This window comes from Ascaphus truei, chromosome 2, assembly GCF_040206685.1.
Source record: "Ascaphus truei isolate aAscTru1 chromosome 2, aAscTru1.hap1, whole genome shotgun sequence".
NCBI lineage: Eukaryota > Metazoa > Chordata > Amphibia > Anura > Ascaphidae > Ascaphus > Ascaphus truei.
The window spans coordinates 258,996,929-259,013,077 of record NC_134484.1 but is presented as its reverse complement, the minus strand read 5'-3'; the positions used below and the strand labels follow the sequence as shown (position 1 = coordinate 259,013,077).

The 16,149-nt window shown below is 40.6% G+C and overlaps 1 protein-coding gene across 2 annotated transcripts in view; it reads right to left on the bottom strand.

The window, feature by feature from the left end:
* ADCY2 (adenylate cyclase 2) overlaps positions 1-16,149 on the bottom strand; it is a 1,451,375-nt gene that overhangs the window by 3,278 nt on the left and 1,431,948 nt on the right. The gene's annotated exons all lie outside the window — the stretch shown is intronic.

The following is a 16,149-nucleotide window of genomic DNA, read 5'->3' as shown; positions in this document are numbered from 1 at the left end:
GGGGGAAGAATTGTTTGAGGAGTGGAAGTACCGGTTTCCAGGGCACCCTAGAGACGGAGACAGGCGCCACTGGAGGAGGGTTATTGTAACAGGGACTTATCAATGTTTGAGAGAAATTGCCTCTAAAACCAGCAGTGTGCTGGTTAATTGCACACAGGCAATCAACAAGACTCCACCTGGCTGATTAGAACTCTCACAAAAAGCCTGATGTGAGAAAACAGGAGAGAGATTCCTTAGCTCACAATGGAGCTGACCTCTATGCTTGGACCCTCAAGCAGACAACTACCCGGGCACTACTGACCTGAAGGGCCATCTGCATTAAGGTACCACTGAGACTTTGGGGTGATAAGTGGGTAAGGGTCATTTTCCCCCAGCTTTGCAGAGAGGGAGTGGGGAAGTAAGTTAGCCCTTAAACAGGGATAGGTGTTTGTTATTTTATGTATATTTGTGTTTACTGTATTGTTTAAAGGAACAGGCAATAAAGCTTTATATCAAGGAGCAGAAAGGAGAAAAAATGTACCACTACGTGCAGTGCTTGCTGACAAAAAAACAAGGATGCGGTCCCACAATAAAAAAATGAAGTTTAATGGACAGACGAAACGAACAGCACACCTACGCGTTTCGGGCTACAAGCCCTTTATCAAGGTGATTTGCTACCGATGTGAGTCCATTCCACTGTTATTTACCTCTGACTTGGCTTCAGGATTTATTTGGCTTATGTTTCCCTTATACACATAGATGTTCTATTTATGCTGGACACCGGCAGGTGTGTGTTTTTCCTTACCTCAGTGCATGTGGGATTTTCATTGTACCAGCTAGACATCGTTTGGGGACAGCTTTATCCAATCCAGTCAATTATTGGAGGGGTACTCCACTTAAGACTTTGCTTATATTTTGGCGTATAATATACTGCTTTTGTTTTTAGAGCACCATTTAGCATTTTTTCTAATAAAGCTTTATATAATTTTCCCCTTAAAAACAGTCTCCATTGCGTACCTCTGCACTTTTCATCTCATTAGGCTTCTGGGTTGATGCCCCTTTGATCTCTCCCTTGTGGGAGTATTTATGTTTCTTGGGGGTGTGTAACGTGTATAGGCCTCATGCCCTTTCACCAGGCCCAATAGCCCCTCAAGCGTAGGAGGACTTCCTTGTTGCAAGGAACACTGGATGACTATATGATGGGAGAGTATAGATCCCTTAAAAACTGTTTTCTGAGATATTCAGCCACTCCAGAGGCTGGAATTATATCGTGGGAATGTAGATTCCACAAAACTGTATCCATTGAATAAACTCAGGCAGTTCTTCCCCTTCTTTCTGTCTAAGACTGTAGAACTTAAACAAGAGTTTGCTTTCGTCCTCTTCTAGGCCATAGATCCGCATCAATAAGTCCACCAACCTCTGTGCCGTAACATCTGCATTCTGGTCTCGCTGCATTCTCACCATCGTAGAGGTGGGGGCTTTAGACACTCCATTATCCGCTGTCTTTTAAAAGCTTCGGTGCAAGACCATTCCTCCAGTACTGGAAAGGTGTAGTCCTTCCAGGCTCCGAATGTCTCTTCTCCAACTGGCGTGGGCCATATCACTGAAAAAGCTTGAAACTTATGGTAATGCTGTGTCTGAGACGACTCGCTCTTGTTCCCAGTCAAATGCTGTATGGCTTCTGCAAGCATCTGAACTCCATCCGAGCAGCGGGAACTGTGACTGCCCTGACCAGACCGTCGGCTGCGACTGGACGTGGCACTGGCTTCGCTCCTGCAAGTACTTTCTGGAAAAGGTGAAGACATAACCATCGGAAGCTCCTGCATATCAAAGGTGGGACTAGAGAGCTCCATCTTCAGGGGTATTTCCGGGTAGATTATGGGGCACCCACTATCCAGCGCTCCACGGAACCATAAGGTGAGAGGACCTCCTTCTTCTGTTAAGTCGGTTGAACTAGCACCGGTAACTACAGTAGCACTGTGCAACATACTTTTTCTGGGTCTGTTAGGCAGGCTAGGATATTTACAGCATGTAGGCCCGAGAACTGCCCCAGTACTAAACAGATGTCATAAGAGGAGGTGTCGGCGAGCACCTGTTGAGGTTGTACGTAGCTTTTCAACGCCTATTAATAGACCTCCCACTTGGACGGTAATGATATGATCAGCGACATAATTTGGTTGTACTAATTTTGGGCACCCCAGGTCTGCATCTCAGCATCGCCTCCAAATGTAACACCTTTCCCTATGCCTAAGGGAACTACGCGGCAACTACGCGTGCTGCTATACCTGCTTTCTCACAGGAAGACTAAGCCTCTGCCGCATTAAGCTTGGGGTGAGCTCTTTCTCCTTGAAGTACAGCGCCTCCACCAATGAGGGATTCCAGCATAGACAGGATGATTCCTCATAGGACTCAGTACTCTCAGTAATAACAAAACCACACTATATTTATTACTGGGCTTTACTATAATGGCTTCGAACATACACCACACTCAAATACAAATAAATCAGCAATAGTACAATACAGTAGTACAATACCCAACACCCCTGTGCAGTTCCCCAAAGTACACCTGGCATCCACAGAACAATCCCACACCCAAATGTGAGGTAGCGTTACCCCCCCATCCCCTCCAGTGATGTGTAGGTGCACGTGGCACCTTCCTGGTTAATGTCCCAGACTAGGGAATACTTGGGCAACATTGTTGAATCAGGTCCCACGCAGCGGTGCCTCCGGCATAAATCCCCTCACACATTACAGATGGTGGTCACGTGCAGTCTCGTCCGAAGGCCACAGGTCGCCGTTGGACATCCGTCCAACGGCGCAGTGGTGTGGGTGATGGGTCTCAACGAGGGAGAGTCCCTATCTAGGGCCTTCCATACAATACTCCTCTAAGTAGGGATTGGGGCCTACCTGGGGCCTTAGGGCAAGTTCTGGCCTATCAAGATGCAAGAGGTCGTGAATGGCGGTGCAACAGCCTTGGAAAAAATGATGCTGGAGGTTGCAGAGTACTGGGTACAAAAAGTTTTAATGGCACATAATAAACAGCACAGCAGGAACTCTGACGCGTTTCAGCCGCACGGGCCTTTTTCCAAAGCTGTTGCACCGCCATTCACGACCTCTTGCATCTTGATACTCCTTCGGTAGGAGCACGCCAAGCAACACCTGGTCCTCCAGCGGATTATCATGTGAGTCAATTCCATTTCCTTGCTATTCAGTTCATCAAAGTTTCACTGTTCTATGTACCTACAAGCCTGTGACAACCATATAAGATATACCTGATCAAGGCTATTGGGAGTCTATGCAAAGTGGCTTTTTATGGTTGGAAAGTGTTATTACTGATTGCGGTTATGGTAGACTATGGAGGTCTAATCTAAGAGTACTGCTTTATTTGGAAGAATAATTACAATGATATAAGGATACATGTATGCATGGACTTTCCCTGTGAGCATTGTATAGGGGATATTCCCCTTATTCTCTTATTCAAGTTCTGGCCTAGACATGGAGCTTACTTGCTCCCTTGACATGTCCGTACTTCTTGCTGCCTCTCTCCAGATACAAGTATTGTATTGTATTGTATTTCTTTATTTATATAGCGCCAAAAGTGTACTCAGCGCCTCACAAAGAATACAGTACAGGGAATTAAAATAATACAATAAGTGCAGCAAAAACAGACAATAGGAAAGGAAATGCCTGCCCCGAAGAGCTTACAATCTAAGAGGTATGGTGGGAGACTTACAGAGACAGTAGGTGAGGGAATAAGTGCTGTAGATGGGTGTGCTTGGCCACAGTGGGTGGTAGAAGTGGCTGAGTGTGGGACAGTAACCATGAGTGCAGGCTATTGGGATCCTTAACTTGTGGTGTGAGTTTTAAGGTTAGTCAGCATTAAATCAGAAGGTTAACACCATTTACAGGGGAAGAGATGGCAGGGAGGCATGAGTGAGTTCAGGTGTGTATGTCTGGGTTCAGGCCTAGGGGAGATGCAGGCTTTCCGCGCGCAGAGAATATCCGGTTCCTCCTGCCCTTTGAGCCCTATTGGCTGGGAAAGAAGTGAGGTTTTCTTCCCCCCTGAGGATCCTGGGACTTGTGGTCCCGCGCTGCATCTGCGGAGCCGTCCTAAGACGGCACCACCTCACACTGCGCATGCATGTCTCGCCGCATTGCGCATGCGCGATTACCAAAATGGCCGCCCCCACACTGCAGATCACGCGGAGCTCTGGAGCCAGACAGTGGAGCAATTCCCCTCTCACCGGAGGTAAGGAGGGGGACTCCGCTACAGTAGAAAGTAAGATCAACCTTAATTTAAGTACTTAATAACAAAAAATCAGAAAAGAAAATATAGGAGCCTTTCAGTGTGAGATGGGCAGGCAGATTATGGGAGATAAGGAAAAAGCAGAGGTATTAAACAAATAATTTGCCTCTGTGTTTACCAGGGAAGAATGAATTTCAATAGTAGTGTCACAGGAGGAACCACAACCTCTATATTAATGAACAATTGGTTAACTGAGGAAGAAGTTCATAGGTGGCTTCATAAAATTAAAGTAAATAAAACACCTGGCCCTTATGGCTGTGAGGAATACGTTCCTGGGTTTGGCGGGAGCTCACTCTTGCAGAGCTGGTGTGCTCTCAAACAAACCTCCCCTTACAATTGCAAGTACTTTCACCTGTGTTTGCAATCATGCTGCTATGTCTCTCTGCTCTGGAATTGGAAGAATTCCCACACACCCATGTCTTGGGATTGGCTATCTGCCGTTCTTATACTGGCCTCTTTCTTTGACTTCTTGCCGAGCATAATCCAAGTTTACTTGGATGTAACAGTGTTTGCCACACACTTCCGCCTTGGCCTTGTTCCGGGGACCTGCTTCAGAGGTCTGCTTCCTGTGCTGAAGCACTGGATCCCCAGTGCTGCTCTTACCTTGTTCCTGGCACCTGCTGCAGAGGTCTGCTTCCTGTGCTGAAGCTCTGGATTCCCAGTGTCTATCTTATACTCTTCCTGAGACCTCCTGCATTCACCCCTGGCAGAAGGTCTGCTTCCTGGTACCTGTGCTGAAGCGCTGGATCCCCAGCGCCGCCTTGCCTGTTCCCTAAGGCCTGATTCCTTCTCTCCTTGCAGAGGGCTGGTTCCTGGGGCCTGCTGTATATCTCCATTGCAGATGCCATGTCCTGGTTCCTGTGCTGAAGCGCTGGATTCCCAGCGCTAACCTTCTGCTTACTGTTTCCTGAGGTCTGCTGCATTCCTGCCTTGCAGAGGCCTTCATTATGGGCTGCTCCCGCTCCTCGCGTAGAGGCTGTTCCCGCAGTACGGCTGCTACGCTGCAGAGCGGCGTACCTGATTCCTTGTTGCCGAACTTCTGCCTGGATATCAATACCCTGACGTCTCCAACCCTGACCCTGGCTTGTCTAAGGATTATTTTACATTCTCCAACCTGACCCTGCTACAAATGACTACGAACTGCGCAATCCAGATCCAGCTTCGTGGTCTAAGGTTGGTGTATTCACATACCCACCTCAGCCCCGCGGTCCGGTCCGGGTTTGTGGCGAGCACGTCCGTTAAAATGGCATACATCAAAGAGTTCTCAAGGAGTTAAGTTCAGTAATAGCCAAACCATTACATTTAATATTCAAGGACTCCATTTCCACAGGCTCAGTACTACAAGATTGATTGGAAAGCAGATGTGGTGCCTATATTTAAAAAGGGAGCTAGTCACAACCCGGGAATTACAGACCTGTAAGTCTGACTTCAATAGTGGGGAAACTACTTGAAGGTTTAATACGGGATAATATTCAGGAATACATAATGGAACACAACATTATTAGTAATAGTCAACATAGATTTATGAAGGATAGATCATGCCAAACTAACCTTATTTGTTTCTTTGAGGAGGTATGTAGGAATTTAGACCAGAGTAATGCAGTTGATCTGGTCTACTTAGATTTTGCAAAGGCTTTAGATACTGTTTCACATGAGGTTAGTGTACCAAATAAAGCAAATTGGACTCAATAAAAATATTTGCACCTGGATTGAACACTGGTTGAAGGATAGACAACAGAGGGTGTCATACATGGAACTTTTTCAGGTTGGGCTAAAGTTGGGAGTGGAGTACCTCAGGGATCGGAACTGGGACAGCAGCTTTTTAACATGTTTATTAATGACCTTGAGGTTGGCATAGAGAGCAAAGTCTCCATCATTGCAGATTACACTAAAAATTATGTAAGGTAGTAGACTCAGAGTAAGATGTTACTTCTTTCCAGAATGATTTGGAGAGACTGGAAACTGGGGCAGATAAATGACAGATGAGGTTTATTACAGATAAATGTAAGATTATGCATTTGGGAAACAATAATAAACAGGTGACTTACAAATTAAATGGGGATAAATTAGGGGAATTCTTGATGGAGAAGGATTTAGTAGTGCTTGTCGACAGTAGGCTTAGCAATATTGCCCAAGATCATGCAGTAGCTGCAAAGGCAAACAAGTTCTTATCTTGCATTAAGCGGGCAATTGATGGAAGGGAAGTAAACATAATAATGCCCCTTTATAAAACATTAGCAAGACCACACCTTAAATATGGAGTACAATTTTGGGCACCACTCCTTAGAAAGACATTATGGAATGAGAGAGTGCAAAGAGAGCAACCAAATTAATAAAGGGGATGGAAACCGATTTATGAGGAGAGTGGCTAAATTAGATTCATATACATTAGAAAAGAGGCATCTAAGAGGGGATATGATAACTATATACAAATATATTCAGTGACAGTACAAGGAGCTTTCTAAAAAAAATCATCCCAAGGGCAGTGCAAAGGACACAGGTCATCCCTTAAGGTTGGAGGAAAGGAGATTTCACCAACAACAAAGGAAAGGGTTCTTTACAGTAAGGGCAGTTAAAATGTGGAATTCATTACCCATGGAGACTGTGATGGCAGATACAATAGATTTGTTCAAAAAAAGGTTGGACATTTTTATAGCAAGGAAACGTTTACAGGGATATACCAAATAAGTAAACATGGGAAGGATGTTGAACCAGGGAGTAATCTGATTGCCAATTATTTGAGTCAGGAAGGAATTTATTTTTCCCCTTATGAGATACCATTGGATGATATTTCACTGGGTTTTTTTGTTTGCCTTACTCTGAATCAATATACTGTAAGTACGGATCTAGGATAAAGTATCTGTCATCTATATTGAGTATACAGTAGGTTGAAATTGATGGACGCATGTCTTTTTTCAACCTTATCTACTATGTAACTATGTAAGGTGCATAATACAGAGATAGCAGACTTAATTTTACCTACAGTACTGATAATGCAATCTATCCGATACAGATGTAGTAAGATTTAACATCTGCTGTTCCATGGCTGATGCAGCATCTAAGGATTAACTCAGTGGGGTTCCATTCAGAATCATGTGCCATACCTAGCACGGTCACAACCAACACAGTCCCCAGCCACGGAGTTTTGTTTTTTCATCGACAGCGCTGGGAACAGTAAGTCTTGCATACATCTGTATAATGCTAAATATCCATAGCATTCAATGGCAATGGAAATACAGAATATCACTGTGATTGTCCTGCTTTTCATTCTCATCAGGGTTGATCGGTGTCATGATAATATCATGAGATATTATGTATTTTAATCCATCTGTTGCTTTAGGGGTTAAGGGTGCAATTAGTTGGGGTTACAAATACAATATTTGGGGTTTATAACTTGTCATGAATCTGTGGGAGCTTCAAAGGGGCTTGTTGAATTTGGGTGCTAAAAATACAAATATCTACAAATTATGATCCACGGGGATCAAAAACGTTAACCCAAATATAGCACTCTATATTAAAATAAAGGGAGTTATTAGGGCTATATTAGTCCGTGAGATAGTCCTCTTTCAGGCGGTATTAGTAACTACTCAAAAACCCATCCAAAGGGCCACAAAAATAATACAATTTTATTACATCCAAAATAATATATATACATGGTGAATAATATTTACAGTGAATAATTAAAATCCCTGTGGTGGTGCGGTGACTGGGTCAAAGTTAGGATTAAGACGGTCGTGATTAGTCTCGTTGTTACTGTGATAAGCACCCAAATCTGTTAATGTAGCTCACATGTTTAAATATTACAGAAGGAAAATTATGAGTACATTTAGATATCGAGGAGCAGTTTAAACGTCGTTTGTAAAGGTTTTTTTTTACTCTCATAAATCTGCCAATCTCAAAGCTGATTTACGATGGTGGGTTTATGTTGTTTCCATGAAGAAAGAATGTATTTAATTAATAGCAATGTATTAGGAAATCAGATTTCAACAGAGGTGTGTTTGGACCAAACACGGTAGTCTTAATTCTGCACTAGTGACCTCTCTGGGAGAAAACATATGACATATGGTATTATATAGGGTTTTCTTTTATGTATATTCTTTTATTTTGAGAAACTGTTCTGGGATTTATTGTAACTGTATGTTCTTGTAATCCTTTTCCTGTAATCTAAGCACTGTATTTTTCTATATATTAAAACGTTTAATAAGTGATGCTTTGGGCTCTGAATTAACTGTTGCATGCTCTGGAGAGAGTATTTACATTTTTGGACACATTTTGCTACAACTGATTTTTGTGTGTTAAAGTGCATAGTTTTTTCTATAATAAACAGGGACCTGGGACCCTGGCAAATATATTAATTTTACATTTTATTTTTATATGCATATCTCGGATGTTGGAAGTGTATAGATATGATTGCAATTGTAAGGGGCTAGTATTAACTCGTCGGAGGTACTGTGACCAAGTTAAAGGTGAGTTGGCTAGAGTATCTGTGTATATTAACCCTGATTGCATATCTTAATCACGTGCCCATTTGTGTGCTGTTCATGGCAGGTGGTATATGGGGACAGATTTAGGGGAGATAATATGATCTCCGTGTTTCTAGAGGTATGTGGAATCATATTTAGACAAATATAATATCTCCTGTAGGCGTTCCATATATATTGCTCCACAGTTTGGAGAGAATATTAGTTGGCAAAAATACAGCAGAATGTTTATGTCTCTTACGTGAGTGTAAGTTCAGCAAGGTTTTCATGATAAATAACAATCTACTGTACCATAGAAATTACGAAGTGCATATTTAAATGTTTTTTGGGGTTGAAAACTAATATATGAAAAAAAAAGTTCTGTTTTTTTTCTTTGACACATTTGTTGCATTGTTTTGTGATTGCATCACTCCTTAACTTAGTTTCTAAAAGGTTTGTATTACTCAATTGACTAGCACAAGCTGTCCCTGGTCCACACCATCAGAAATATATGATATAATACTGGACTAGTCCATCACATGCTGAATTTCTTCAGACCGATTCTGCACAATTTGGGGTTTCCATTACTGGTCCTGCTTAAGTATGGCTGCTACACCTTAAAGTGCTATCCTCTATGTTCCACTATACACTTCATCTACTGTAGATGTGCTGAAGGTACCGTATAGTTGGTTTACGCAATATGCTAAGGACTATTGATTGTAGCACAGAGCAATCATTCACCTGGCACAAGACAAGCAGCCTTCGATCGCTACTAGAATTAAGGACACAGAAAGAATTACCATTGTAACTAAGTACACCACTGCAAGTAAATTTGTAAAAAAAAAAATGTATCCAAAGTCACTGGAAAATCCTACAGTCCGATGATCCATTGGGACAAGCCTGCATGAGCTTACCAGCTTTGCCTATAGGAGAGGGGAACATTTGAAAGATACTCAACAAAGCAAATAGAAAGGAACATTATACCATCCCTCATTTCCTAAGCACTCTAAAAGACGGATGCTTTAAATGTTACAGTTGTTCGGTGTGCAATAGCCTGAATATAGGGAATCAGTTCCACCACCCAAGAAGTGGTAAAGTCTACAAAATTAAGAGCAGGATCACTTCCATGACATGGCTCTGATAACACATTGTAACTCGTTCAAAGATCCAATTTCATCTCTAAAAGTCATGGGGATTGAGCAGGTTCAAAGAGCAGCATCAGGTACTGAATAGGATACAGTATAATCCTGAAAAGGATATGATCTATACGTTAGATACTGTCTTCCCTAGGGGATTAAGTGATAACTTGCCTTTGGGTTGCTTCTTAGAAAGTAGATAAATTATCTATACAGTCTCTACGTTTCTATCTATAGGTGTAAATTTGATGCTGCTATTGCCGCTGTCTTAAGTCTTCAGATACAAAAGATAAGTGTCTTTAATTAATTTTAAACCCAGGATATTTTTTCTATAGAATCAGGACAAGCAGGTAAATGGAACAATATATTATCATAACAAATCACCAATGAGATGATGAAGGGATCATTCCATTTTTAATAATTTTTTAAAATCACAAGGTACACATTCACTGGTAAATGGTCAGGGTGGAAGAGATGTCAGTTCACTGTTTCTTAAACATTTCTTTTTTTCTTCCGCTGCCATGGTGTTTTATACTGGCTGTAGATGACATGGACTAGTTGAAAAATATGTAATATGGAGTTGAACAATGAGAGACGGAGGGCGCATGCGCAGTAGCGTTACTCAGCAACATGAATTACAACTCAGAAGACACAAGACACCGCAGGAGAGGTTTCAAAGGCAACAGGACGCTAACGGAATGACGTCACGCTGGATACACCCATACGGCGTGTCATCCCGGAAGATACACTCATGGTGACGTTAGGTGCCGGAACGAATTCCATTGGAGCAGGGAAAGCACTGAGGAGGTGTCATCCCGAATGGAGGACACGCAACAAAATACACCAGGCGCTGCAAGCAACTCTATTAGACAAGGAGACGCATCAAGGATGCAGACCTATGATGGAGGACTGACCACAGCTAGGACTCTTTCATTTGTGTGGGACTATAAAAAGGACACTATTGTAATCACTACATGCCACTTCACTTGATACAGGCCAAAACATTGTGTTTCTTTTTGGCACAATAAATTTTGCTTGATGAAAATGTGTTGTGCTCTGATTCATCTACAGTTGTTTTTATGTGACTAGGAGACTATTTCATTCAATAAATGTTAAAACCATTATTAATCGAACTGCATTATTATAAAGTACTAGCAAAAGTCTGTGTCCAACCGTGACTCATTACCAGGAAAATGCACTCCAAAAGTCATATATCAGTAAAGAAAAGCATCCATCTTAAAGGAATTAATAAAATATGTATAACATCCAGAGTTACTTGTATTAAATCAAACTTTGTAAAATGTGCTCTTTCATAAAGATTAATATTTTACTGTTGGCTAAAAAACAAATGTTGATTCATCTAGACATTACTGAATACTGTATTTTAGAAAGTATTTAAAGGTGCTGTGCCTATCAGGACACAGGTAAGTTTTACATGGTAAACAAAAGCTATAGAGGGGATTTAATGTACAGTAATTTGGCTATAAAATATTTGTCAGTTCTCAAATATAGAGGTGCATTATTGTTTTTACCCTGTGTTCGTATAACAATAATAGCTCATTAGTCAAACAGATAAGCATAAATAGCTAATATGCTTAAATTACGTGAAGAGAAAAAGGATAACAATTTAATTTTGAACATAAAGCAAATAAGTGAAACTGTTACTTAAAGAGTCATTCAAACTTATTTAATAGAGTGTTTCTGTGTATATATAGGCTTACGTGTGTCTATGTTTTGAATACAGTTTTGAATACATTTTTTTTGGATTAACCCTGTGCAGTTTGCTGACTCTTTACTGGTCCTTGGATTGGTTCGTATGCTGTATATATATATTTTGATATTTAATTGGTGTGTGAAGGTCTCACTTGGTACCTCCAGGTTAATTGTAAAATCAATAAACTGTGACCCATATTTTCAAACACATTTCCAAAGATTTCTGTCTAGAGGCTACAAGATTTCTATTTTACAAGAGGCCTATCAATATGCTGAATCAATAAAGAGAGAGGACCTCAATCTATCGCATTTTCAGACAAAAAAACTGACATGAGTACTAAGGATCATACACTTAATGCTAAGAACACACAGTCAGACTCTCCATATTTTATAACACAGTTTAGCAATCGGGAAATCACTATTAAATCCATAGAAAAAAGTATTGGAATATTCTATCAACAGATCCTAAATTTGTTTTAAAAACAAATCCCAAACATTTGATTATATTGTATCACCTACTGTTGACTTTTCAACCTCCACACAATATTCCAGAGAGGCATGCCCTACATTGATAGGTTGTTTCTGCTGTGGTCGTTACAAGATTTGCACATACAGTAATTACAAAAGTCCAAGATATTTACCAACAAAGATAGAACAACACTGTTTAATATTTATTCCTTTATAACCTGTATCATAGACTTTGTCATTTATACAGTAGAGGCAAAGTTTATTCTAACATTTGCCGTAAACTAGCCGGGTTACATTCTGGGTATGTGCTGGGTATGTGCTGGGTATGTGCTGGGCTAGTTTGAGGCACGTTTAAGGCATTTCTGCATTGACTAACGACCCATAGGATTAACACAGCAGGGATCCCTGGCATTCCAATTCAGTTTGAATGGGACTGCCAGGGACCCCTGCTGTTAATCTGATAGGCCATTAATCAAAACATACAGAACACCTACAAGCTCAAATTGAACCCCCAAAATACCCACAACATATATATAAGCATATAAGTTTCACAGAGGAGTGCTACTGAGCATGGCAATTTATATTTAAAACCAGAGACATAACATAAAACACAGACAAAGCTCAGTGCACATCCAGAAAAACTTATATACGGTACAGTGCCTAAATATACATGTATAAATAACTAATAAATAAAATGGTCTTTTAGTTTAACATTTTGGCCAAATTGTTGTAAGCCCTTGAGCCAAACTTCACGGCAGACCACGTTCAAGGGTCCCTACACTAATATAAATTCTTAATAACCTGTGCATTGCCAGGAAGAATGATTTATAATAAATCTGTCAATATGAGTTGCAAAAGTTCTAAGTCTGATTGAAGCTTTTATTAACCTGTACATTACCAGGAAAAGCACTCTGTAATAGATTTGTCACAATCACACTGCATGCAGGCAAGTTCCCCTGATAGTTGGAGATGCCATGGAGTGAGCTTATAACCATTTAAATGTGGGAGGGAGTGAGCTTCAATTGGATAGGAGGTTGCCACCCTCCAAAACAGCCAAGACTAGCTGCACAAGAATTATAAAACATACAGAACACCTACAAGCTCAAATTGAACCCCCAAAATACCCACAACATATATATAAGCATATAAGTTTCACAGAGGAGTGCTACTGAGCATGGCAATTTATATTTAAAACCAGAGACATAACATAAAACACAGACAAAGCTCAGTGCATATCCAGAAAAACTTATATACGGTACAGTGCCTAAATATACATGTATAAATAACTAATAAATAGGGCTTACAACAATTTGGCCAAAATGTTAAACTAAAAGACCATTTTATTTATTAGTTATTTATACATGTATATTTAGGCACTGTACCGTATATAAGTTTTTCTGGATGTGCACTGAGCTTTGTCTGTGTTTTATGTTATGTCTCTGGTTTTAAATATAAATTGCCATGCTCAGTAGCACTCCTCTGTGAAACTTATATGCTTATATATATGTTGTGGGTATTTTGGGGGTTCAATTTGAGCTTGTACACTGGCGACACACTTTATTCGAGCTCGGCTAGTCCCACGAATTCGGGTATACCCGGGTGTATTGAGGTTTGTGACTGTTTTCTGCCCGAGTGCATTGAGTTATTTTCCGGCAGGGATTGAAGCATTTTATTCCCGTTGGCTGCAATACTGCACACTACATATATATATACTGCATTACAATTCATGAATTTATGCCATTTGGTAGACACGCGAAGCATTGCAGCCTATTAAATCCTAATCATTATCATTTAACAGATCAGCCGCCCATCAGCCAGGCATGAACCCAGGCTGGGAAGGCAAATGCAACGGGGCTTGTCAGAGGTGAGGAGCGGCGCATTCCAGGTATCTGCCAGGTACATACCGGGTATTTGCTCGAATAAAGTGTGTCGGTGCAGTAGGTGTTCTGTATGTTTTATAATTCTTGTGCAGCTAGTCTTGGCTGTTTTGGAGGGTGGCAACCTCCTATCCAATTGAAGCTCACTCCCTCCCACATTTAAATGGTTATAAGCTCACTCCATGGCATCTCCAACTATCAGGGGAACTTGCCTGCATGCAGTGTGATTGTGACAAATCTATTACAGAGTGCTTTTCCTGGTAATGTACAGGTTAATAAAAGCTTCAATCAGACTTAGAACTTTTGCAACTCATATTGACAGATTTATTATAAATCATTCTTCCTGGCAATGCACAGGTTATTAAGAATTTATATTAGTGTAGGGACCCTTGAACGTGGTCTGCCGTGAAGTTTGGCTCAAGGGCTTACAACAATTTGGCCAAAATGTTAAACTAAAAGACCATTTTATTTATTAGTTATTTATACATGTATATTTAGGCACTGTACCGTATATAAGTTTTTCTGGATGTGCACTGAGCTTTGTCTGTGTTTTATGTTATGTCTCTGGTTTTAAATATAAATTGCCATGCTCAGTAGCACTCCTCTGTGAAACTTATATGCTTATATATATGTTGTGGGTATTTTGGGGGTTCAATTTGAGCTGGTAGGTGTTCTGTATGTTTTATAATTCTTGTGCAGCTAGTCTTGGCTGTTTTGGTGGGTGGCAACCTCCTATCCAATTGAAGCTCACTCCCTCCCACATTTAAATGGTTATAAGCTCACTCCATGGCATCTCAAACTATCAGGGGAACTTGCCTGCATGCAGTGTGATTGTGACAAATCTATTACAGAGTGCTTTTCCTGGTAATGTACAGGTTAATAAAAGCTTCAATCAGACTTAGAACTTTTGCAACTCATATTGACAGATTTATTATAAATCATTCTTCCTGGCAATGCACAGGTTATTAAGAATTTATATTAGTGTAGGGACCCTTGAACGTGGTCTGCCGTGAAGTTTGGCTCAAGGGCTTACAACAATTTGGCCAAAATGTTAAACTAAAAGACCATTTTATTTATTAGTTATTTATACATGTATATTTAGGCACTGTACCGTATATAAGTTTTTCTGGATGTGCACTGAGCTTTGTCTGTGTTTTATGTTATGTCTCTGGTTTTAAATATAAATTGCCATGCTCAGTAGCACTCCTCTGTGAAACTTATATGCTTATATATATGTTGTGGGTATTTTGGGGGTTCAATTTGAGCTTGTAGGTGTTCTGTATGTTTTATAATTCTTGTGCAGCTAGTCTTGGCTGTTTTGGAGGGTGGCAACCTCCTATCCAATTGAAGCTCACTCCCTCCCACATTTAAATGGTTATAAGCTCACTCCATGGCATCTCCAACTATCAGGGGAACTTGCCTGCATGCAGTGTGATTGTGACAAATCTATTACAGAGTGCTTTTCCTGGTAATGTACAGGTTAATAAAAGCTTCAATCAGACTTAGAACTTTTGCAACTCATATTGACAGATTTATTATAAATCATTCTTCCTGGCAATGCACAGGTTATTAAGAATTTATATTAGTGTAGGGACCCTTGAACGTGGTCTGCCGTGAAGTTTGGCTCAAGGGCTTACAACAATTTGGCCAAAATGTTAAACTAAAAGACCATTTTATTTATTAGTTATTTATACATGTATATTTAGGCACTGTACCGTATATAAGTTTTTCTGGATGTGCACTGAGCTTTGTCTGTGTTTTATGTTATGTCTCTGGTTTTAAATATAAATTGCCATGCTCAGTAGCACTCCTCTGTGAAACTTATATGCTTATATATATGTTGTGGGTATTTTGGGGGTTCAATTTGAGCTTGTAGGTGTTCTGTATGTTTTATAATTCTTGTGCAGCTAGTCTTGGCTGTTTTGGAGGGTGGCAACCTCCTATCCAATTGAAGCTCACTCCCTCCCACATTTAAATGGTTATAAGCTCACTCCATGGCATCTCCAACTATCAGGGGAACTTGCCTGCATGCAGTGTGATTGTGACAAATCTATTACAGAGTGCTTTTCCTGGTAATGTACAGGTTAATAAAAGCTTCAATCAGACTTAGAACTTTTGCAACTCATATTGACAGATTTATTATAAATCATTCTTCCTGGCAATGCACAGGTTATTAAGAATTTATATTAGTGTAGGGACCCTTGAACGTG